The sequence below is a fragment of the Tribolium madens genome, unplaced genomic scaffold (genome assembly GCF_015345945.1).
Source record: "Tribolium madens isolate multiple individuals breed KSU strain unplaced genomic scaffold, Tmad_KSU_1.1 Scaffold_97;HRSCAF=244;Tcas5.2_LG3a, whole genome shotgun sequence".
NCBI lineage: Eukaryota > Metazoa > Arthropoda > Insecta > Coleoptera > Tenebrionidae > Tribolium > Tribolium madens.
In genome coordinates, this window is record NW_025401069.1 from 14,519,028 (window position 1) to 14,546,104 (window position 27,077).

The 27,077-nt window shown below is 30.2% G+C and overlaps 1 protein-coding gene across 1 annotated transcript in view; it reads right to left on the reverse strand.

The window, feature by feature from the left end:
- LOC123014630 (protein bric-a-brac 2-like) overlaps positions 1 to 27,077 on the reverse strand; it is a 245,719-nt gene that overhangs the window by 111,745 nt on the left and 106,897 nt on the right. The gene's annotated exons all lie outside the window — the stretch shown is intronic.

A 27,077-nucleotide genomic window follows, 5' to 3' on the forward strand; every position in this document is an offset into this window, starting at 1 on the left:
ACAAATCGACAAAATAACAAGGTCTAGCAAAAAAAATTCAGTGGGTTGATAGAGATACGAAATAAATAAATTACAGTAACAGCAATTTACAAATTTTCAGAAATATTAAAATAGGAGCAACAGACTGAAACAAGTCTCGGATAGTAACTTTTAAATAACTATTTTAACACCTTGGAGAAGAAAAAATGAAAGTTAATTTATGGAAAATTAGTACCACAGATAACTGTTTTCTGAAATCGTTCGAAAAGTAACATTTTTATTACTTATGAATTTGAAAAATAAACTTTTACAACTTTAGTGCCTTGTTACACAAATGACTATTATCGCTCATAATTTGACGCTTTTTTTTCATAAAAATTTTCATGAAAATCTGAAAAAAAACTTCGAAGCTATTTCTAGACTTGATCAAACTAAGAAAAAAATGTTTTAAACCAAGATCGCAATACCTGAATTCTACAACAAAAATAACAAATGAAAATCTTTTTCTTTTATTAATACATTTAATAGTAATTTCTACCAATAGTTCAGGAACAAATTTTCTGTCATCAAAAATCGATAAGATTTTTCAGTTAGTGAAGCAAATTTAGAAAAACAATAATAAATTGAAGTTATGTTGTCGTAATGATTTGTTTCTGTTTACTAAAGTAGATCACAAAATTACAGTAACAGCAATTTACAAATTTTCAAGACTACTAAAATAGGAGCCCTAGAAGAAGATTTGGAGAAGAAAAAAATAAGCCAAAATAGTCCGTAAAATAGGACTTTTCCGAACTCAAACTCAAACTTTTAGATAATTCGAAAGAGTTACATTTTCAGAAAAAATGTAATCTACACCTGAACAATTAAGTTACTTTTATAATTTTGTTACTCACTGTATAACTTTGACAGGTGAGGGAGAAAAATTTTTACTACTAAATTAGGGCTTTAGGATTTTTTTTTACAAAAAGTATAAATTTAAAGCAAAGTCGGGGAGAATGCCCTTTGTTTTGTATCACATCCTTGTGAATCCTTGAGGATTTTCGTAGATCCCACTCCTTGTAGTGGAATTTGGGATTGGTCTTCAGTGTGTGACATATCTGGTGTGTAATGCGCTTTTCCGTTTGAAAAATGAAAACATTGTCGATTTTAGCCATACCATTATTCGGACCAAACGTGTGGAATTTATGTCGTTGCTGTGTTACATTGTAATAATAGCGTCGCTTTTTATGACCAGAAGGATATAAAAGTTGTTTAATTAAATTTCGTTTAACGTTGCATAGCCTATATTTTATAGTTTTATGCGAAAGTCGAGATATCCCCGCATGACGCTAGAATTAAATACTAGTCTGAATCCGAGCCATAAACAAAAGCGTTAATTTAATATTAATCGTCATTTTGCAACACGTTTCAAAGCGGCGTGTTCAGCTCGCAAAATATTCCTTCGACTTTGTAACAAAATCAAATTTATATTTGTTATAATTGAATGAATAGTTTTGAAAATGAAACATCGATCCCCTCTGCTCGTAGTAGATTATAATGAAATAACACAACATTAATAAACAATCCATTAATAAATACATTAAACGCTACTGAAAATTACTTCTCGACGCCAGCTCAAATAAACAGATACAAACCATGTTTAAAATAACCGCAATATTCAAAGATTATTTACTTTCCAATCCTTCGGCGATCTGAGAAATGTGTTAAAATTTGTGTAAATCTAATTTCCGAGAAGATTTATGATAAACGCCATCCGTATGTTGGCGAGCGTTATTTTTTTCATAATATAATCAAATGTCGTCACTTCAAAGCTCTCTGACGAACAAAATGTAAATAACCACTCGCGAGCTTACACGTTTTCGAGACATATGGCGCGTTCCTGGACCCTTATTTGTGTATTTTCATCATTTTCAAGCATAGAACATGAACTAGTGGATTTTTTGCTACTAATTTTACCAGTCAGCAAACACCGACAAGATTGTTTAATTAAGCAAAAATCTTATTTTATGTAGGGATTTCTTGATGGGTTAAGTCAAAAAATGTCAAACAAAGGAAAAATAAAAAATATGTATATTGCTCGTACTTTAGCGATCCTGAAAATTTTCAAATTTCTTTTACTGAAAATTTGTGACCTACTCTAATAAATTAGAAAGATTCATAACGCAAAAAATAAGTTCAATTCATATTTTTTTTCTTAATTTCCTTCACTAACTGAATCTTATCGATTTTTGATGATGGACAATTTGTTCCTGAACTATTGGTAGAAATTACTATTATTAAAAGAAAAAAAAAAATTCTTGTTTGACGAAAACTGGTAATTGTATTGAGATTTGGGTTTAAAGCATTTCTTTTTCTTAGTTTGATGAAGTTTTTGTTCAGATTTTCATGAAAACATATTTTTGTTATGAAAAAAAAAAAGCTCAAATCATTACAGATAATAGTCAAGGCACTAAAGTTTTTAAAGTTTATTTTTCAAGTCCATAGGTGATAAGTTGATAAGAATAAACATCTGAGTGTTAAAAAATAACCTTATTAAACTAAAAATATTTTGTTTTGGCAATTTAATTTTTTTTAAATACACAATTTTCAACTTGATTTAAAATTCTACACTTTTTGGTTTTTGAGTAATAACGTCATCGATCCATAATTTTTTTAGCCAATTCGATAGATTCCTTAACTGTCGAAATGACAACACCAAAATATTCAAAATATTACATAGTTTTCGAACAAAAAAATATCCAAAAAGGGAAATAATCTCAACAAAAAACAAACATGCAATTTTAAATCAAGTTGAGAATTTTCTAGAAAATTGACCAATTCGAGCATTTTTGTCAAAATAAGTATGTATATAACCTCTCAAAACTTCTTATGCTATAGTTTATTTCTTTTTTATCTTTCACGACCTTCAACTTTCCAAAAAACTGACAATTTTGATGTTTATAATATAATTTTTGAAGTTGCTTAATTAAAATTTGAAAATATTTCTGTTCTTATTTTTTTATTCTATCTCAAAACCTTCAATTTTTAATTTCCTGTAATTTTCTCAAATTTTAGTTTTAAGTTTATATTTTGACATAATTAACAGTTTTTTTGTCTTTTTGTTCCCAAAATCTCTTAACTTAACCTCCATGACCTTTTTTTTATCAATTTTTTTTGGAAAATTTTGATTTTTTAATTTCTCGATTTTGAAATTTGAGATTGTTTCAAAGCTTCTTAATTAAAATTTGAAAACATTTGAGCAAAAAATAACAAATAAATATTATGTTGGTTGAAGAGTTTTTTTCTAATGATAAAAATTTCTATTTTTCGATACAGGCTGCGCCAGAATTCGCGCCAGAGTCCGCGCTCCTTAAATTTTTTTTTTTAAAAGCATGCTGCTGGATTTAATAGCGAAACTGGGATATTAATTACACAGGAGGAAAGTGTTTTTTCCTCCCTGGGTTGAACTATATTGTATAAAAAAATAAATCCTACTTCAAAAACTCTGAAAAAAATATCATAACTTTGTGATGGCCTTATTAGCACTATAGGTATATTAATTTGAAATTTTTTGGCCGTGTCGTTTAAAAATAAATTTAAAAACCCTCTATGTTTGGCCATTTTATTTAAAAAAAAAAACTGTACGGAAGAATTTTTTGATTTATTTTTGGCGTATTGTAGATTACCTGTGACTGTATTTTTTTATACAATTTGAATTAATTTTGCAATCCGTTCAAAATGGGATAATAAAAAAAGAGTAAATTTCACCTGTGGGAGAAAAAGCCTCATTTTCCTCCTTTGTTACAAGGATAAAATTTCGAGTTGTAGTTGCAATCCTGTATACAACTCATTCTCACGACTTTAGTGCAAATTTGAAGAGGGATGTTGGTCGATGAAAATCCTCTCGACCGCAACCACCGCACCGACGTAACCGACAGACATTCCGGTCGCGCTATCCTGATTATCCTGCCCGCTACTGGATTCCCAATTGAAAGTGTGGAATTAATTAATTTCATCGGGAATCACAAAACGCTCCTCCAGAAACCGTGCACAGATGAATAGTTAAACGAACAAACATTAAATAATTTAATTACGAGACAAGTTTTCAATAAAATATATGACAAAGTACATGTGCGTGTACTGTACTATTACTCCGATCATTTAATAACTTACACATGAGCACAAAAAAATTACCACACAGGAAAGACGTTGTCTTCATGTAACGTGTTTGGCTTGTTCTATAACTCTTACATTAACATGATTTATAGATAATATTGATTGTTATAAATGTTAGTAATACGTGCCGGGGCTTGACCTCAAATGCTCCCTTTCGAATCATTATTATTTATTTTACTCAAAAAATTCGATCCAATAAATACAATGTCATACATGATGAAGTCAAGTCCATTGTCATAATGGAGAAATTACAGAGATCGCGTGATGCGTTAATTGTATGTCGGAGCATGTTGCAATAAAGCTGATACATGTTATTAAAACTGTGTTGTAAGTCACATCACCCTCTCCTGTCACTAGCACGTAAGTCTTAGATCAAACCGTGTATCGTTATTAGTTCGCTATACAGGAAATCTAACGCCGTAATCAGATTACATTACTTAGCACTGCATAATATGCAAAAAGTACTCAGATCCGACACCTGATGCAACCAAGCCACTTTACTCCCGTATTAATTAGAAAAAAAAAACTAGTTGGAAATGTTAAATTATGAAGCTAATAACTGGATATTAGCAGATTTCACTTCCTACGAGAGAAGACACTAAAATGCATGTAGTCCGTAAAGTGATACTTTTCCAGATTCATATGTCACTAACGTTGGACAGAATAGTCATTTTTAAAGATATAGTCCCTAAAGTAATGCTTTTCCGGATTCATATGTCACTGAAGTTGACAAGATAGTCCGTAAAGTGTGCTTGGCCTATAGAACAAGATAAAATATGGTAACAAACTCTTTTTAACACAAAGTCCGTAAAGTGATACATTTTCGGATTTATATGTCACTGAAGTTGACAGAATAGTCCGTAAAGTAAAAAAAAAACTTTTTTAACAATATACTCCGTAAAGTGATACTGTTCCAGATTCATATGTCATTCATTAATTGAAATCGTCCGTAAAGTGTAATACTACAGCCGCGTCAAGTACGTTTTAACCCTAGTCACTAAAGTATGAATTTTTGCGTTTTTTCGTTTGAAAGGAGGTGAGGAGTCAGGTCAGATTAGATCAGGTCAAAAGTAATACTTTTCCGGATTTATATGTCACTGAAGTTGACAAAATAGTCCGTAAAGTATGCATGGCCACAGAACAAGACATAACATGATGACAACAAAGACTTTTTTAACAATATACTCGGTAAAGTGATACTTTTCCGGATTCATATGTCATTAATTGAAATCGTCCGTAAAGTGTACTACTAAGTACGTTTTAATCCTAGTCATTAAAGTATAAATTTTTGTGTTTTTTTGGTTAAAAATGGAGTGAGGAGTCAGGTCAAGTCAGCAATAAAGTGAATGATATAGTCCGTAAAGTAATACTTTTCCGGATTCATATGTCATTAATTGAAATCGTCCGTAAAGTGTGCATGTTGTAAAACTATAGCCTTGTTAAGTACATTTCATTCCTAGTCACTAAAGTACAAATTTTGTGTGTTTTTTTTGGATAAAGAGGGGGTGAGGTGTCAGGTCAGGTCGTCAGTAAAGTGAACCATATAATCCGAAAACTAATACTTTTCCGGATATATATGTCACTGAAGTTGACAGAATAGTCCGTAAAGTGTGCATGGCTTATAGGACAAGATAAAATATGATAACATCAAAGACTTTATTTATTAACGATACAGTCCGTAAAGTGATACTTTTGTGTGCATGTGGTAAAACTATAGTTTTATCCTAGTTACTAAAGTAGGAATTTTTGTATTTTTTTGTTGAAATGGGGATGGGGTGATGAGGTTAAGCGCTGTGGAGGTTTGTCGCAGGAGTTTGGGGGTAGTGGCTGGAATGTAAATCTGACATGAGCGATATGGAATTATTGCAGAGCACAAGAGCCTAATGGACTATGTTCAGAAACGAAGTAATCACATTAGCGGCCATAATTACTAACCCCTTTGAGAACGGAAATGCATCCATATCCTGTTGTGCATAACGGCGGCTTTTTTGCTCATCCCTCCGCGTGCCCTGTGTTTAATGTACGTAATTCGATTAATTTATTGTCAAATTGCCTTAATGCGGTTGTTTCACGGCAAATGGCGTAGTTCGCCTCCGGAATCGCAAAGAAGATTTGCGCCGGATGTGGACTTTGGAGACAATCGTTTTGCTTGAGTGCTTCCATCTAGCGTCGGACGCCAACCAGATTTACACGATGTCCTTTACTAAAAGCTTCGATCTGTTTTACTGCACACAGTGCATTCCAGACATGATTTATTCCATGACACAATTAAAAAAAACACTTTACAATATGTCATTAATAAGTAATAAGTCGAGTTATGTGGTAGGCGTTTGCATTGCTGACTCCTTTTATATTTCAATTATTTATGTTTAATTTCTTGCATATTTCAACGCTGCTCCCACAAATCACGTGATTATTTCATTCTAAATTCAAAAGTGGGCTCCTTTTACTTGTGTTGGTCGGATTTAATAAAGCAATTACGGCGAAATTTCACACAAATCGGGTGTTGTTAATGTCTGGAAAAGGGGCTGAAGGCAAAGATTACAAGACGTATCCAAGAATAAACAACACCACTGTGTTAATATCTGTAATAACTTGTAGTGAGGGACCTGCACTCTGGCGTCTACCCAATTTGCCATAATTCAACTAAGAGCGGCGCCATTACATAAAATTCATCAACATGGCCCCGCGAGTTCACTTACTAACACTCAAACCGGAACACAGAAAAATCTATTATACTATTTATTTTTTGAATAAAAAATACAAAAATGGAAACGGTTCTCAAGAACAATTTTATGCAAAATTTCAATCCACTATAAAACCTATTTTTCACTATTAGATGTAAAAAGTGCCATTATTTAGCTTGTCGAGAGGATGTAGAGTTGTTTTTTCTTCTAATGGTCAATAATCATTTTCATTATAGACCAAGGGCAATAATGGATTAGAGGTAGGTAAATACCGACATTAGAAGGTATTACATTGATGCAAATATATTTAATATATCACAAGTATTTACAGAAGTAAGTATTTAGAGAAAAAACTATTGCAAAATTAAATAAAAAAAGACTTAGGATGTATTTACAGTAAGTGAAAATCCTGAAATCTGCTTGGTTGTTCATCAAAATTCATCAATGACCTAACGAATTAAATTTAGGTTCAATCAAATATTTAAGTCGGCTTCTAAAAACTCGCCATTAGAAAAATTTTGAATAACCCCATCTCTAATTCTTCTGTCTTTATCAAAACTGTCAAAACAACAAATGTTGAAATATTACCGGTAGTAGGGCACATTTTACCATTTTTCCCTTTTCTTTGCAGTTTTTATGTTATTTTAACAAATATTTCTTAATATGAAGTTAAAAAATTCCTTTTTATAATTTACCGCCATTTTGATTCTCTAATAGACATATTAAAAACTAGATCAAATTTTGACTGTTAAAATAAAGACAATACCATCTCCAAATGCATTTAAAAAAACGGCATAAAAAAAGCAAATTACACAAATAGTATACAAAAACTCGTCTCATAAGACCTTGAAGCTACTTGAATTCGTGGTTCAAGACTAGTCTTATAAAACTTGTTTTTTAATATTCGATTAATAGATGCAAAAGTAAAAAAAATTATATAATTTTTTCTACGACAAGGATAAAATAATCCTGCCAACTTAAGGTAAGTAATTAATTCCTGTAGGTAATAATAAATTAACAAAAATTATAGTTACGTACTTATTATTTCCCTCGTTGAGGGATACAAGGCTATAAAAAAGTTCTTCTCTACCTGGTGATATATTATACTATTACAACGATGTAAAGTCTATTTTTGATTTAAATGGAAATTACCAAGTCAAAATTTTGGTGAAAAAATTGGTAGCAATTTGTCTCCATAGCCACAAATTTTGTTTGCTCTTTGTTTTTGTTAAAAAATTATGGTTATGTTTTCAAATTGAAATGTTGTCAAAATTTTGACTTTGCTCTTTGAAAGCGCTGTGAACAGACATCATTACCTAGGGTCTAAAGACAGAATTCAGTGCTAATAATTTTTATAGAAAAACAATGTGTGGACAAAAATGTGCTTACTGCTACAAAAACTTTAATGAAGAATAGATTGAAATGAGCTCAAAGTTGAAGATAAATTCTTCTTCAGCTTTAGTTTCAAAATTGTTACTTTTTCAACTCGTTCCTCAAAGACACTAATTTAAATGCGTTCTTTCCTAGTTTCTTTCTCATTCATGTATTTTTGTCAATTTCTTGCTAAAAATTGAGAACGTTTTTTAACAGGCCCTTTTTCTTCTGCTTTCCTGCTTACGAACTATTCATTTCTAAATTTCTAAAAACTTTCTCTAAATTTTTTTAGATGATTTTTTGTCTTGACGTTTAATGACATTGTTTTCAAAAACCGGAACTGCCAACTTCCTTTACTAAAATTACCATGACTGAATTTACTAGTGGTGCCAACGTTAGGACTGTTTGGCATTTCCATTTTTATCGAAAAAAATTTCATTTTGTAAAACAAACATTTTTATAGCACTTTCTGAAGGCAAATGATTAAAAAAACCGATAGGTTCCATAATTTGTGTTCACCCTGTATACATTTTAATGATGAGTTGGATAAATCCCAGTGGCAAATTACGAAACGTCGAAAAGGATTTGACAAATTGATCTAATTTAATATAAACCGGGAGCAATCAATAGGAGCAATGTAGGCGTCGGCAGAAATAAACTCAGACTGCATGCACACTTTGAGTTTGTTTTAGTAAAACTTCGCCAGATATTTCATTTCGCTAATCGTATTACATATATGCGAATTCCAATCAGCTAATTGTTGAAAATTGAACTTGTTTTGCATCATGTGTGAAACCCGGAGAATTCCGGGCCGTTGCCGTCAAGATTCCGACGGCGGGCGGCGCTACAGTCGGACGCGCGTCCCGTCGCTCGAAGCTCAATGAACCCGTTTTGCTGCTCTCTCGGCGGGTTTTGCCTCTCTTCCCCGTCGGCGGCTGCTAACTCCTTGACATTCACGAACGAGCACGTTGTGCGCCCCCTTGTCCCGCTCGCCCCCCGATAGTACCGTACCGATCAGCTGTTCTCTTCGGTGAAAATATTGTGGGAGGACGACCTTGCAACGTCGTCTCCGTCGTCGAGCCACACCACACGTACGACGCACTCTCGTAGTAACCGAATTCGGATCATCTTCTCTCTATACTACGATTCCTTCTTCTATTACCACTTTTATTACGTTTTCATTCATGGCGTTCGCGGCCGGATGGGTTTGTCATCCGTGAATGGGTTTACGAGGCCACGAAGCTCGAGAACATAGAATTTTCCAAATTGCAATTAAATCTATCGTAGAAGGAAATATTGACTCGTTTAAAAACGAGTGAAAGTGTAGTTGGAAGTCTTGCATCATAATTATTATTATTTTAAAAACCAAAAAAAGGAATTCTTTTTCCACAAAATTGGATTTTATCGACCCAACGAAAATTGACATACACGAGCGACGAAGTGACGAGTGGATTAATTTTGTGGGTCTATAACGCCTTTTCAACGTCATGTATAAAATTCTATTTTTCTTTTTAGCATAATTCATAAAAAAGCTAAACAACATTTTTTTTAATGTGATCGATCTATTGACACAAGTATCAGGGTACATTAACATCCCTAATTACGAATTTGATAAGAAAAATTCTCCATCACGTACAGATTTTAAGTTACAAGAAAATAGTTTTCTCAAATTTAATAGTAAAAATTGTTATTCATTTCAAATAGAAATTAATTAAATAGACGATGAAAGAAATTAATTTATTCACTAAACAAGAACAATGTTGAAAGATGTATAAGATTCTAACATAAATCTGTTGTAGGTGAGTTTTTTGCAAAAGCTGACTTTCTTTTTAACTTCCCTTATCAAGAACCATCACAACTGGATCCCATCTCCCTTGATACCTCTTTTCCATCGTTTTATATCCTGATGGAACCTTTCCCCTTGCTCGTCACTAACGGCACCCAAATTTGAGGGAAATTTTTCTTAATCAGAATGGAGAAAATGAATTTTAAGTGTTTCGTTTTTCGGCGATTTTGTATGATATCCTAAAACTTTAAAATCTGACGTGTTATGGAATTTTCTTTATCATTTTTGAGTTTAGCACATAGAATTGAACAAAAAATAACTCTTTTCTTCTCAGTCACAAAATGCTTGTTGGCTCACTTTGAATGCATTAATAAAATGACGTATTTTATTTGCATATGCGGTTAAAATACTACTAGTAGATATCTATTTTCGAGTGGAATAAAGCACAATTTAACCCCAACTATAAAAAAAAATAATTAAACAAAATATATACATAAAAAATGCCTATAGAAAAAAGTAGAGATTCGATAACAAGATTCGATTTTATGAATCTCTCGGTGTTTCTACAGCGGACTCTCAAACTATCAAATTAAAATAAAAAACCCCAATTTCATAGCAGTACTCAAAAACAACTCTTACAATGTTTATACATTTATTTATTTTTCCTGTTCTAAAGAATTACTTCCACGTTCTAACTCAATGCATTTTTTCTAACAAAACTTGACGTTTCTTATCAACTATTCCAGAATTTGTGATTAAAGTTTTAAAACTAGGTATTTAAAAGTTTCAACATTAACAAATATCTCAAAAAACTGGTTCTAATACATAATTTAATACCTTTTACCAATTTATACAAATTATGCACATTTTTTGTTCATTTTTACAGGTCTATCTTTAAATTACTTTAGCATATTTTTACGTTACGTTATTGATTATTTACCAAAATTTTAGTTTTATTTTTAGTTTTATTTGTTCTAACTGAAATTTTGTGATATGAATTTTTTTTAATTAAAAAATTTGGCGGTCTGAAGTACGAGTAAAAAACAATATTTCTCATTCTCACTAGTTAGAACACATTGCGTTATCGACCTTCTACGAATAAAAAGTATGGAACCAAATTTTTTGCTTAAACTATTTATTTTTTGGAAAAACTAATTGATAAATGATAAAGTACTATAAAAATCCGAGGTTTTATCAAGAAGAAGATTTTTCGAATTTTTTTTTTATTTTTGAGTTCTACAAAAAAATATATTTTTTAAATAAAAACCCACCATAAACCCATTTTTCTCATGAAGGTTATGATCTAAGGATTACAACTATCTACTTCATATTTTAAATTTTTTTACAAAAAATATCGCATAACTCAAAAACAAAACAAAATTTCATTCTCAAAATACGGACACCCTATATAAGTTGCAAAATAATAGTTTTTTTCCTTTGGTTCTACAGTGATTAATTTTACTACTAGTTAAGAAAAAAAAAGTAATATTTAAAGCAGTAGGTATGTTGTATGCATGTACAGTCAGAGAAAACTGCCGGTTTCAAAACAACTAGGTTCTAATATTTTAGTTGTATTTTTATATCATAATTATAATTAAGAGACCATAAAAAAAACAAAAAATTTAACACAAATTGCCTATAACCTAAACTACAAATTGACTTGTTTTTTAACTAACTAGTACAGTTAGTAGGATTTGCATAATTTTTTTGCTATGTACTGTAGTAGAGAAAAGATTTACCGGTCTCAAAACGTCTACTAAAATTTTAGTTGTAATTTTAGACAATAAAAACACAAAAATTTTAACCAATTACACACAAAATGAAAACGAATATTAAAATCTGATTCTAGTATTCTTTCCCAATAGTTTTGGGACCCAAACTGTGACTACTTCATAAAGAATTGACAGTTAACTGGTGCAGTCAGTAGGATTCATAGAATTTTTTGTGGTGGCATCCTGTGATTTTCTCAGTCTCGACTTGCCATTGATTTTATTATATTTATTATTATCAGAGTTGATTCCCTTAATAAAAAAGTGCTTTTAATTAAACGACTAGCTTCCAGTTTTGAGGGATCATTGTTGTGCATGTAAACACAACTTTATCGTAGTTTGTATCACGCTGCTTGTTAAAAACAAGAGATGTGTATCATGTAGAACTATGTACACACATTTTAGCGTGTGTATAGAACTGAAATTTCCGATTTGAGATAAACAACATCGACAATTGCAAGCAAGAAAACATCAACTGGACACATCGACGTCATTGCCATTAAACTATGTAATTACGTGTATAGTTTAATTATTCATCGGAGCAAACTAACTATTGTATCCATCGATTGCCTTGCACCAGGGTGGTCTCACTGCACATGCATTCTCCACCGTACAATACCTCTGAGCTTGTATTGTGTGCAGTGCCGTGGATTATACATGGCCGCCAGTTTGTACATCATTAATTTATGTATTGCACTCGAGATGGCACCACCAACTTTGGCCACTTTTATCGGGAAGCGATTGTACATTAAAATTAAAAAAAAAATATTCCCAACAGTAAATCAACAATTAGTATACACGATCGGTTTGCACCCCCTGTTGACAATGTGCCCACATATCAAGAAATATTCCGCACATGGATTCAATTAGTTTAATACATAACAGTACCGACACATTAGTTACGTTGCTTCGTTAATTAGTTGATTAATTAAATGATTAATCAATTGATTGGGCTGCCGGGTAGCAGTAATTAGTTTTAATTGAAATCCCCAGTCATTAACATTGGGCCAGCCCTGATAAGCTATTTTGGCATCACGAGATCGGTCAAGTTGCCCTTCGAATTCAATACATCTAATTAAATTAATATAATTGTAGTTGGTTGCGAATTCATCAATTATTCTCTTGTATGTTTTTACAGTAAAGTGGAATTGTTTGTGGTTAATGCTGCAATTTTCATACGACGCAATTTTAAGATGCAGCACTGCTGAATTTAATGAATTTTTATGAAACTGAATAAACTTCCATTTATTAACTAATAACAATGACTCCTTTAATTATCGTTGTTCATTACGACGCTATTCATAGGGGGCAAAAAATAAACTTTACTTCTTGATTAAGTGACAAAAGTAGGTGTATTAAATACAAATACTGGGTGTTTGCGGATTACGAGCAAATATTCTAACTACGAGAATTCATCACGAAAAACAACTTCATTTCTGAGTTAAAACAAAATCGTGATATCAGGAGTACAGCAGTACAATCATAATGACTGATCACCATTTGCGCAGCCAGCTCTTGCTAATCATTTTTGCGCAGGGGTCTTTGCTAATATCCAGTAAACCACAATCCGAGGCTATTGTCTTAATACGATATTTACATTCATTTATAAGAAAGGTAAACAGCGGAAAGACAAAAAGTGATAGAAGTATAAAGTAAGTGATCTCCGAAATCACAAAATGTGATTAAACGCTAGCTCGGCCAACAAAATCGCTTTATTAAACTTGTGATTATGTTTCCATAAAGATCACGTAAAACAAAGCAATAAAGATTACAGAATATAATATATGGATTGTATAAACATATTCGAACTTTTATTACTGTATTAAATATTTATTAGATAAAAATAATTACTTTTTCAGTTCTAACAATAAACCTAAATCGTTAAAACTAAAGGTATTTCTTTAATAAATTATTCTTAAATGAGCGTAATAATACAGAATTTTTTATTGGAACCATAAAAAAAGAAAATATTTTATTTATTACCGTTTAACCTCTAAACACATTAAATGTAATATTTATGTAAAACGGAATTTTTATACAAAACCTTGCAATATTTTTATAATTACAAGGTGCAGCAGTAAAACTCTCGATTAAAGTTCTAAAACATGAGAAATTTTTTTACAACTGCATAATTTTGCAAATCGACCCAATATTTTAACATTTCAACTGCTAAATGTTTAACAAAGCGAAACGTTACACATGTTATGAACTGACCATACAAGCTGAGCTTATAAGGTACTGCTTGACTTGCTCAACACGATTTATGTTTCTTGGTCTGACAAGAGAACCTCGGTATGAAGCGATGCATACCGCAATTTACCATTTACCTCACAATCTGTGCACATATTTCGAAAATATGCGGTAATAACGACGCATTTCTTAATCCCAACTTATTCTTCTTCCTCAATAACTTTGAAAATAAAACTGAATTTATGGATTTCATGCTTTATTCGTTTATTAACTGAAAATTGTGAGATTGGACGACTTTGAGAAAAAATCTAACTGTCAACTTGAAACGATTTCTTTATTAAGGCTAAATAATTTAATAGCCACGTTAAAAAATGGCAATTTTAAACGGGAAATTACTCATTTGTACAAGAAACAAGTTACTTATCTCAAAACCAAACACAATTTATTCACGTTGTCTCCATGTAGGTTTTTGCAACACGAGCACAACGTTTCGAAATAAGACTGGAATGATTTTATTTATTTTATGAAAAAAGCAATAAAATTTCCTAATTTTTTCAAACTTTTGAACTCTTTTTTAGGTTTCAAACACTATCAATTAATAATTTTTCGCAACTCAAACTTTTGGACATTTTGAGTCCACAGTAATTTTTCAACAAAAAGTTGGAGAATCTTTCTCAAAAGTTTCCTGAAACTTCGTCGGTGTTGGTTCTAGAAATAAATTGTGATAAGACTTGAGTGATTTATCACCTGATAAAAATTTTCATTTTGATAAGGTTTTAATTTTTGAAAAAAACCAAAAAACCGACATGAGAGTGCAAAAAGCATCAAGTGGTCCGATCATGAAGTTAATTTTTTTGAACTTTTGGACTCTAGGATTCAAATATCAACTAAGAATTTTTTGGTTTTTACAAAATTACTCTTGATCCTGTTTGTTTTTTTTCGAGACATTAAACTAGGAAAATTATAAATAAAAAGTCAGGAATCAAGTGGTTTTTTAAGACTTTTTCTTCTGATTTGTCATTTTGTTTTGTCTCCGTTTCTTATTTTTGCTCGTATTTCTTTTAATTTAAGGGTTCTGAATTTTTTATCAAAACCACCAGGAATTTATATTTTCATTGTTATTTGTCTTTTTTTATTTGAGAACTGTGTTTTTATACTTTTTTATAGACACTAAATTAAGAAACTTAAAATTAAAAGGTTTTTTTCTCTTGATTTCTCTTGATTTGTGTTTCGCTTGAAAGGTAGTTAAAGCTTCTTGTTGTCAAACCTGTTCTTTGTAACATTTGATTGATTTATTTCGTGACAACTTAACAGTATTTTTCCAAAAATCGTGAAAGGAATTTGCAGTTTTTGTTTCTTATTTCATTTTCAAAAATTTATTTTGATAAAAGTAGAAACCCAAAAATCCGAAATAAGAGCAAAATAACATCGTGGTGAAATTCTGAGGTTTTCAATTTTGTTAAATTTTTTGAACTTTTGGACTCTTGGATTCAAACATCAAGCAATAAGTTTTTGATTTTCATAAAATTATTCTTGATTCTGTTTGGTTTTTTTCAAGACATTAAACTAAGAAATTTTAAATTAAAAAGTCAAAAATGAAGTAGTTTTTTCTTCTGATTTGTCGTTTTGCATTTAATTTCCGATTTTTGTGAGATCTGAAACTGCTCATAAAACCAGCTTTTACTAAACATTTGATTGGTTTAGTGTCAACTTATCAGTATTTTGGCAAAAATCGCGAAGGGAGTTTGTTCATGTCTCCGCTTTTTTTGCTCTCATTTCTGAATTTCTTATCAAAACCACCAGGAATTTCTTATTGATTGTTATTTTTCTTTTTTTTTATTTAAGAACTGTGTTTTTTTATAGTTTTTTTTTGTTCTTGATTTTTAGTTTGTTTCCTCAAGACATTAGATTAGGAAATTTGCAATTAAAATGTTTTTTCTCTTGATTTGTGTTTTGCTTGAAAGGTAGCTGAAACTTCTTGTTGTCAAACCTGATCTTTGTAACATTTGATTGATTTAGTGTCCGGAGCAAGCCTCCAGTGTTCATTTCAAGAATAGTTTTGTTTTTTATTTTTTGAAAAACAACGTCCAAGTTTACCTTCCCATGTTTTATGCTTATTGTACGTTCGAAGGTGAAATCATGAAATCACGTATTTATAAAATATGGTCTCATGCATGGAAGCTTCTTATTGAGAGGAGGTTCTGACCTCTGTAATCCCACCCTCGACTCGAACCGTTGATTATATGCATGTATGTAATAATATCGCGGAATAGTCCAACTCACACGATCACATTGTATTTTATGGGCGTAAAAGTAATATTTAACATCGATCTACATTAATCTGAGATGTTTAGGATTCAGCATTTGACCCTGCGGCTCGGCCGGTCACCATCGTCCATCCTGGCATAATCCTATGCGGCGTATTTGCGGATTCCACTGTAATGCATATGTGTGTTCGTTGTACAATTATTACGGGCAATGCAATGTCATATTACAGTGTGTGTGTCGATGGCAGCAACTATCCAGAGCTCTTGAGTGCAGCGCCCCAAGCCAATTCGTGCTTCTCGTAGACGTGGTGGCGCCGACACGACTTGTATGGTTGTCCGTTCTGGTCATACCTATTTGCATAACACATTCAATACCTATTGATCACGAACATTTACTCTCTCATGATGCCGTGAATTATGGTCGGCCACTATCTATTTGTTTAGCTGATTAGTTAGTAACATTATTAGATCACTGCGATACCTGCTAATCAATTAATTATTTATGTATGATCCGCCATTGCTGTGGGCCGAACTCGGTTCGTTAATTTCAAGATATTGCCATTACACAAACACCAACCGCAAAACAAGCTCATCACAACTCATTTCTATCGTCAAACTTTCAGGATTTCGCAAAATTTGGACATTTTACGAAAGAAATAAGGAAAAATAACAATGAAAACACGAATTCCTGCTGGTTTTGATAAGAAGAAATCCAGAACCCTTAAATTATAAGAAATAAGAGCAAAAAGAAGAAACKGAGASGTAAACAAACTCCATTCGCGATTTTTGCCAAAATATTGATAAGCTGACATTAAATCAATTAAAAGTTTAGAAAAAGCTGGTTTTACAACAAGAAAACCACAAAAATCAGAAATTTAATGTAAAACGATAAATCAGAAGAAAAAGTTATAAAAAACCACTACATTCTTGACTTTTTAATTTAAAATTTCTTCGTTTAATGTCTTGAAAAAAACCAAACAGAATCAAGAGTAATTTTGTGACAAACAAAAAATTATTGCTTGATGTTTGAATCCAAGAGTCCAAAAATTAACAAAATCCAAAACTTCAGAATTTCACCACACAATGTTATTTTGCTCTCATTTAGGATTTTTGGGTTTCTACTTTCATCAAAATAAATTTTTTGAAAATGAAAGAAGAAACAAAGACATTGCAAATTCCTTTCGCGACTTTTGGAAAAATACTGATAAGTTGACACGAAATAAATCAATCAAATGTTACAAAGAACAGGTTTGACAACAAGAAGTTTCAGCTACCTTTCAAGCAAAACACAAATCAAGAGAAACCAAGAGAAAAAAAACCTTTTCATTTCAAATTTCCTAATTTAGTGTTGAGAAAACAAACTAAAAATCAAGAACAAAAAGAACTATTAAAAAGTATAAAAAATACAGTTCTCAAATAAAAAAAGACAAATAACAATGAAAATACAAATTCCTGGTGGTTTTGATAAAAAATTTAGAACCCTTAAATTATAAGAAATAAGAGCAAAAAGGAGAAACTGAGACGTAAACAAACTCCATTCGCGATTTTTGCCAAAATATTGATAAGCTGAATCTCTTAAGAAAAACACCAAAATCGGAAATTAAATGCAAAATGACAAATCGGAAGAAAAAGTCTTAAAAGTCTTGATTCTTGAATTTTTAACTTAAAATTTCTTAGTTTAATATCTTGAAAAAAAAACAAACAGAATTAAGAGTAAATTTGTGAACACCAAATAATTATTACTTGATGTTAACAAAATCGGAAACTTGAGAATTGGACCACATTATGTTTTTTGCACTCTCATGTCAGTTTTTTGGGTTTTTACTTTTTTCAAAAATTAAAACTTTTAAGAAACAAAGACATGACAAATTCCCTTCGCCATACTAATCCATTGACACTAAATAAATCAATCAAATGTTACAAAGATCAGGTTTGACAACAAGAAGTTTCAGCTACCTTTCAAGCAAAACACAAATAAAAAAAGAAAAAAACCTTAAAAAGCTAACCTTTTAATTTCAAATTTCATAATTCAATGTCTTGAGAGAACTAACAAAAAATCAAAAACAAAAAAACTAAAACAAAAACAAAAAACATCAAAAAATAAATTCCTGGTGGTTTTGATAAGAAATTCTGAACCCTTAAAATCTAACAAATTAGAGCAAAAAGAAGAAATTTTGCCAAAATACTGACAGCTGACACTAAATCAATTAAATGTCTAGAAAAAAGTTGGTTTTACAACAAGCAGTTTCAGCTATCTCTTAAGAAAAACACAAAAATCTGAAATTAAATGTAAAACAAAAAATCAGAAGAAAAAGTCTTAAAAAAATTTGATTCCTGACTTTTTAATATAAAATTTCTTAGTTTAATATCTTGAAAAAAACCAAACAGAATCAAGAGTAATTTTGTGAAAACCAAAAAATTATTAGTTTATGTCTGAATACAAAAGTTCAAAAAAATTAACAAAATCGGAAACTGCAGAATTAGACCACATGATGTTTTTTGCACTCTCATGTCGGTTTTTTTTTGGGTTTTTACTTTTTTCAAAAATAAAAACTTTTTGAAAATGAAAGAAGAAACAAAGACATGACAAATTCCCTTCGCGATTTTTGTAAAAATACTGATAATTTGACACTAAATAAATCAAATGTTACAAAGAATAGGTTTGACAACAAGAAGTTTCAGCTACCTCTCAAGTAATACATAGATCAAAAAAAAAAATCTTAAGAACCTGACCTCTTAATTTCAAATTTCCGAATTTAGTGTCTTGAGAGAACAAACTAAAAATCAAAAATAAAAAGAATATAAAAAAGTATAATAAGTACAGTTCTTAAATTAAAAAAAAAAAAGAAAAATTACAATCAAAAAACAAATTCCAGGTGGTTTTGATAAGAAATTCAGAAATAAGAGCAAAAAAAGATTATATGCTAAAAACTTGCATTTTGCGTCTAAATTTCAACGGTGATGCTGAGTCACATTTCCAAAAATCTAAGTTTCTTAGACGATTTTTTTTACTCTCAAATTAAATCCAAAACCGGAACTACCAACTGAAAGATTTGGTGTTTTTAGCAAAATCCTATTTTCTGTGTGAAATTGCCATTAGAGTGAAAAACATGCATCGCTTCGTTTCCAGACGTGGAAAAAAGTTCAAGTCCGCCAGATCAATCAGGAAGCGTTTGTAAAAAAAGCAATGCGTGTAAATAATTTCTCAATTTTCATAAATTTTTGAGGATTTATCGCGATTTTTTATCAGTGCTGTACGCGTCACAAACGGTCCAAAAAGTATCCTCCACTCTGCACGACGCACACAGATTGAATTAACCTCGGTTCCATCTCTCACGCACAGAGCACTCGCTAAAAAATCCCGGCTTTTATAGTGAAATATTGATGGGGACGTTAAAATATTCAGTCGGCTGACCTAACCTTTCATAGCGCCTGACGTTCGACTGATACGTCATTCGATTGACAGAAAAATCATATGCCATCCTCGTCTAAAAAGCTCGATTATTATTAGAGACAAAGTCGGGATTTGTAGTAGGTGGGTGTACTTTTAACGAGTCGTGTGTTTTCATTTTCGATGAAGTTTCTTTCTAAAGAGGATCCAAAGAGGCGTAGCACTATATGAATCAAAATGAGACGGGTGGCTCCAAATAGGGCTCTATGCGGATAAGAGGGGTGAATATTGGAGTAATTAGGAAAGGGTGCGAAGAATTAAACACGACCACTTTTGTGTGTACTCTTTGGACGCTCATTTTTAACAATAAATGTTAAAATCAATCAATATCTTGAACCAAAAAAACATATCATGTCTATTTTTCTCATCTTGCGTTTTTACGATTTTTCAAGATACGTTTTTTCTCTTTTTTATGTAGGTATTTCTTAAATTCTCGCTTTACTTTTGACCTTTTTCGTGTTTTGTTCGTTTTTCAATCTACTTTTTTGTATATTTCTCAGTCTGTCTGTTTCCGTTTTCATCCATTAATATATTTTGCAAAAACATAAACAGACAAGAAAACTTTAGGCGTTTTTGTGTTTCTCCATTTTTCAGCTTATCAATATTTTCTAGAAATCGTGAAGAGAGTTTGTACTATATTGTAGGTTACTATAAAAATTTGTTGAATTCAAACAAACCGGGATTTTTTACACTATTTTAAGATTTCAGTGTTTTTCAGTATACTTTTTAATCGTTATTTCTGTTCTTTTCTTATATATTTTTTTATTTTTTTTTAGTTTTCTGTCTACCCCTTTTTGTTATGTTTTTGTTTATTTGTTTTTAGTTTTTTTGTATTAGAAAGTAAAAAATAGTAAAAAATTTAACTTTTTTTCTCTCGTATTTTTCTTTGATTAGATGGAGAATTTGGGAGGTTTTAATTAGAGAATGAGATGAGCAACAGACGAAAAAAACTTGCAAAGTAATACAAATTTACGGAAACCCTTCTTAGTTTGTTTTTCTTTGTTTAACACTACTTTTGAGATAAAGATTTAACAAATTGTTTAATAACAAAATATAAAAACTGCGTTAAAAAAACTACGATAGAAATAATCATGAATTTTTTATTATAATTGCAATTGCTCTTTTTTATTTTACTTATTATTTTGTTATTCACCATTTATTTTTGGTGAAAATAATAAATAAATTGAAGTAACATAAAAAATGTGGTCGTATTTTGAGAATGAAATTTTGTTTTGTTATTGAGATAGTTGATCCTTAGATCATAACCTTTATGATAAAAATAGTTTTATAGTAGGTTGCCATTTAAAAAAATTAAAAAAAATTAAGAACTCAAATTTTATTCTTAATAAAACATCACATTTTTATAGTACTTCTTAATTAAGTAATTAGTTTTTAAAAAAAAATAAATAGTAAAAATTAACTTGTGACTTGTTTTAACCATAACTTTTTAATTTTTCTTCAATTTTTCACTACAAAAACGCAAAATTCTGGCTAAAACTAACTTTTTATAATACAAAATTTTATAAACAAAAAAAAAATGTAATCATGTAATCTCTTTTCCTTTTTGTTTTCTGTTCATTGAAATCTATTTCTTTCTGTATTTTTCAGTCTTTCTCTCTTTGGCTTTTCATTCATTAATATATTTTACAAAAAAAAACGTTCGCCACATAAACTACCACTAAATACCCTTAATGTACTATTTTCTGTATGAACACACTTTTTCATTAAAGTTTTTGTACCAAAAAGCTTATTTTGCCCACAACACTGTACTTACTTACAGTGTATTTCTTTGAATATTATAAGCACCGAATTCGGTCTTTTTTTTATAAAAGTAAAAATTTTTGGCTACGAAAACACGGTGTTACCAATTTTTTCTCCAAAATCTTGACTTGATGATTTCCAGTTAAAAAAAAACAAAACTTAGTGCTTGAGAAACACTGTTTGCTCAAAAATATCACACGTTACATTACGCGCCAAAGTGCTAATATTTTCTAAAGGACGGATAATTAAAATGACCAACATTTTACAATAATAATAAATAATAATTTTGTTTACAATATATGTACATATTTATCGAAACTAATTTGACAAAACACTGATAACTATAATTATTAACACAAAACAAAATATTCAAAACAAAACTATTAGTTATTTAGCGCTAAAGCTTATTTTGGACTTTTCTCATAAATATTTAAATTAAATTTAAATGAGCGTTTTACGGTAAAAAACAATTTATTCACCTAATGGAAAAAGTAAACTGTTTTAATTTCCGTGATTTAAACTGATTTTCAGACAAATTAACAAAAGTATTAAACAAACTGCTATCGTTTCAAAAATAGCTTAAACGTAATTATTACGAAACATTAAAAGTAGGTATCTATTAAGGGATCAATAATACGCGATCCTTTTTAATAAATAAACCACGCTTAATAATAAATCATAATCTTCACTTTATTTATTTAGAAAAGTCTGGTATTTTAAAATTAATAAGTAAGAAAAGTGGTGATAATAATCGGGTTGCTGTTCTTATTTAAATGGTTTTTTTGTGACAAACATCTGTCACTACTCATCATATTTATCCAAAAATCGTGTGTTTGTTTAATTTTGAAAAACTTTGTCGTTGGCAAAGACAAAATTACGGAAATGGTAAATATGACAAACGAACTCCTACTCTTAATATTTTCAATTGCGGCATGTATTATTCATGTGTCTTACTCATCTAGACACATTTGCACATTACGTAACTCCGGCGACATCGTTTATATTATTTAAACAATAAAACACAACATTAACTGGAAGTTTTATAGTCGACGTCCATAGAAGGGAGTTCTAACAATGATATTTATCTAAAATTTTGTTTACATCCATAATTGCAAAAACTACCATGGATAGTAATGCTAATGAATTTCTTCCATTGCAAAAAAATCAAAATAACTTGAAAATCATTAAATTTAGGTATAGAGAATGTTGATACAGATCGATGCAGAATTAAAATTTCTTTCATTAAGTCAAAAAAAATTGGGGCCTTCCATTTAAAAAAATTCACATACGGGTATTTGAAGTTTCCCAAACGTAGCCTTAAATTTTGGAGGTAGGTTAATTATTTTTCCAATTATAAATACATGAAAGAAAAAATCTAACCTTTCTTTTTTATATGCCCAAATACGATTTCAAAATAATTAAAAATGGTGGAGTTATCGACTTTTGGAGAAGATGCAAATTCAAAAAAATTTAAAAAACTTAAAAAAGTCTGATAAAAACCCTCTCAAAATCACTTGAGTAATCCAAAAACGCAATAAAGAAGAATAATAAAAAGTAGAAAGACTTCTGTTCTTAATTCTAGGTACTATAATTATAATACTGTCTATGAGATAAGAGCTATCAAGCTCACCACATAAAGGCTTTTGAACAAAAACAACACAAAAAAATGTAAGAGTTGAGAGAGAGTTTGGGTTTATTTAAAAAAAAATTAAGCTCGATTTTCACATTTACTAAAACGATTGACTAAAATTGCATTGATTTTAATTTTTGTTGTAAAAAACAGCGTTAATTCAATCGAGAACTTGAATTTTATTGAGTTTCTTCTTCTAAAAACATTAAACGTTAAAAATAGTGATAAGGTTAATTTTTGTCACTTAAATTATATTTTTTAATATATTATTGTTTCACATTATTTCTTGCTTACTTATTTTTTTTATTCCTGCTTCTATTTGTCATTGTTTTGAAATTTAATTTTCTTAATTAAGTATATTCAAATATTTTGACGACTTTTTTTTGGACAAATTTATTAAATAAACAAAAACGCAATTTTTAATAAGATTTTTATTAAAAATTTAAATAATTTTGCAATAACGTGGCTTCCGGTTCAGTAAATGTATTCGCAAGAAATGTTATTATTATTTTTCTACACTTTATTAACTTTTTTAGTTTACATACAAGCAAAAAATGTAAAAAAACTAATTTTTTATTTTAACAAACTCGTTTGGGTGCGTTAACAGCTTAGTGTATTTTTTGTTTTATTGTTGGTGGCAATTTTTGGTGAAAAAATGACAATTTGAATTGAATTTCCAACGCTTTGTGTTACCTACCGACGCAAAATTTCCTAAATTTCTTTTTTTAAACAACAAAATAGAATAAAATAGTATAAAATACTCATTGGCCATTCAAGCAATTGTTTGTTCCTCAACTCGCTTTCTGCACTCGTATTTTAGTAATACTATTTTATATTATAAAATAAAGAAAAATTAAATTTTTAATGAATGTAAAAGATGAATTGAGAGTTTGGGTTTTGGACTACTGTTTTGTATTTTTTTGTTTTGAAAAAAAAAACAATTTATAAAAATTTTAAGGCCGAGTTTCACATTTACCAAAATAAGTAAAATTGTATTGACTTAATTTTTTTTTTAAGAATACACTGTTAATTAAATTGAAAATTCCTTTTCTTTAAAAACATTTGAAAAAAGGTGAATTAAGGTGATGAGAAGTATTTGGGGAAGAATAATATAACATAGAAATATCACCAAAAAATTTAAGAAATTTTTTGAAACAGTATAATTTTTTTTAAAGCTTAATTAATTTTGAATTAATTTGAAAAATGTAAAAACAAAATAGAATTACATAAACGATGAATTTCATCCATTTTCTACTAAAAAGAGATTAGAATAAATAACCTTCCATTTGAAAAAAAATCAGTTACGGGTATTTCAAGTTTCACAAACGTAACTTTAAGTTTTGGAAGTTTGTTAATTATTTTTGTAATTTCGTAATAATAAATACACGAAAGCAAGGACCTAACCTTTCTTTTTCATATGCCCAATACGATTTCAAAATAATTAAAAATGGTAGAGCTATCGATTTTTGGAGAGGAAGATGCACATTCAAAAAAATTCAAAAAAGTCTAAATATGTCAAAACTGTTAAATTTAGGTATAGGGAAGTCTGATAAAAAGTCCAAAAACGCAATAAAAAACATAACTTTCTATTAAAATAACAAAGTTGATACCCATTTCCGGTGTAATCTTGAAAATATTTTCATTAAGCAGGATCATACATAAAAATAAATGATATAGATAACAAGCGGAGAAAAAACACGGTATGCAGCTCGTTGACAACAATCAAAGTTCGCCTAAAGGCTCAAATGAGGAGGGGGAGGAGAGGGTGAAGCGACAGTTGTTTGTCACTATTCGTGGAGGGGTGAACGACGGTATAAGGGTCCCCTCCCGCCGCTCGTACTCCGTGAGGGTTGTTTTTATATTTTGCATACACCCATCTATTGATCCAGTCATATTTTTCATACGTGTAATACATTTATATTTCATTCTGAATCAGTGTATAATGAAAAATTATTGTGAGGTGACGTTTACATTTTTGCTTATATTTATTATACGATTCTTTTTTTTCCTCCCGTACATGACGTATTTTTCTTTCCCCTCAGATAAAATTTCATGCGGAACATGACATACGAGTTTAATTTATTATTAAATTTCATTTCTATACACACAGTTTGCACTAATTCAAAAGAGAGAAAAACTGAAGCGAGGGCGAATTTATCAATTCATAACGGGATTTTTCAATTAAATTCGGACAGTGAGAATAGTTAACAATTAAAAAAGATGGGGTAAAGAAAATGTGTCGGAGGGAAAATGGCGTCGAATTTATTTGCGCTGGTTGGCAAAGCGAATTTCTGTACAATATGTTATTTATCGATTATGCATTAAAACGGAACAAAAAATATAAAAATAAGCACATTGTAAAGTCGTTTCGCCAATCAGACGCATTGAAATTTCATACAAAAATAACTAAAACGTCGCCTGGCGTCGTCCATTGGGGTACAGAGAACGAACGAAAAAACATAACAGTACACATTTTCCTAAACTCATATTTCAAATGGCCATTTTTATTTGTCTGTCAAACTTTTTCCGCATGCCTGAAAAATGTTTAATTATTTTTGCGTTTCATATCGAGAAATGTAGGCAGGCACATCTATATCGCCGATATTTCATTTAAAAAATGTGTCCGAACGAGAACCAACCATCATATATTTATATTCTCGACGGACTGGCATTGTTTCAGTTGCAGACAAAAATTCGATGTGATTTTTTAAATTTAATGAAACAAAACGAACCCATCAAATATGCAAAATATCATTCGTATTTTTTCCCCTCGTTGTAATTTTTAAAAACGCTGCACTTTTATTTCACAGCATGGCTTTTTTCAAATCAACATTTTAGATGCACCTAACTACTAATTGCAAACGTAAATTCTGTTCATATTCGCCAACTACAATGCATCATTCGGTGCAACATCATGAAAAAATTCGCATTTTTATCTCAGTACAAACCGTTTTCAACACATCCATAAATGCCAAAATTCAAGAAAAACGTCATTTCCCCGCTTGAGAGACACTTTTAAACAATATCATTTCCGATCTGATGATACTTTACGTGACCTTAAACACAAACGATTATTATTTAACGTTTCCTCTGCAAACAATACGGAAAAAATCCCAACATAGTTAAAACACTTTGTTTATATTTGATTTGTCTTATATGGTCGATAACTCAACTCGAAAATTTCTCACACTTACCACAAAAGAAAAAATCCACCCACTTAACTTACTTAAGAAATAAAACAAATAATGACGTTGTAATAAAATACAATTTCGAAGAAAGCTTTATCCAGCCGGTTATTAAAATCAAATTATAAGAATAATTAAATAAAAACATGGAATATTATTAATGGATTTTAGATTATATATGTGGGAAAGTAAATATTTTTATTTTTATAAATATGGTAAAACGGAAACGATTTTTAACCTACATCCTAGTTTAATAAATTTTCATTTCAACTTTCTCATCATCGCATACTTCATCTCGAGTTATTAAACACTAATCTGCAATAACCCGAACGTACGAGTTTGTTGACTCGTTTTCGATAATTGCGAATTTTTAATTTCGTTCAATTTTCAACATTCACGGCATAAAATCGAAATTTATTACTACTTACTGCACTAGGGTTGCAAGAATCGCTCGTACTCACCTGAAAAAAAACAAGTTGTTAGTTTACACAATAGTATATTATCACAATGTAGAGATTTTTACGTAGCATCGAGGGAAATAATGAACCCAAGACTGTAAAAATCTCCACCGTGTTTTATAAAATATTTTTTCTACGACTGAAATACAACGGTAAATAAAGGGCATGTTGACGTAACATGTCGTAATTCACAACTATTGTTTTTGTTAATTTATTATTACCTAAGTTTGAAGTATTATTTTATTTTTATCGTAAATGAGACTTGTCATTTTTTATTTCTGCATATAATTAAAAAAATCTTACTTTATAATATAAATCATTTGTTAAGATAACATAGAAACTGCAACAAAAAGAAAAAAAGTGTTAAAATTTGCGCTATTATGTG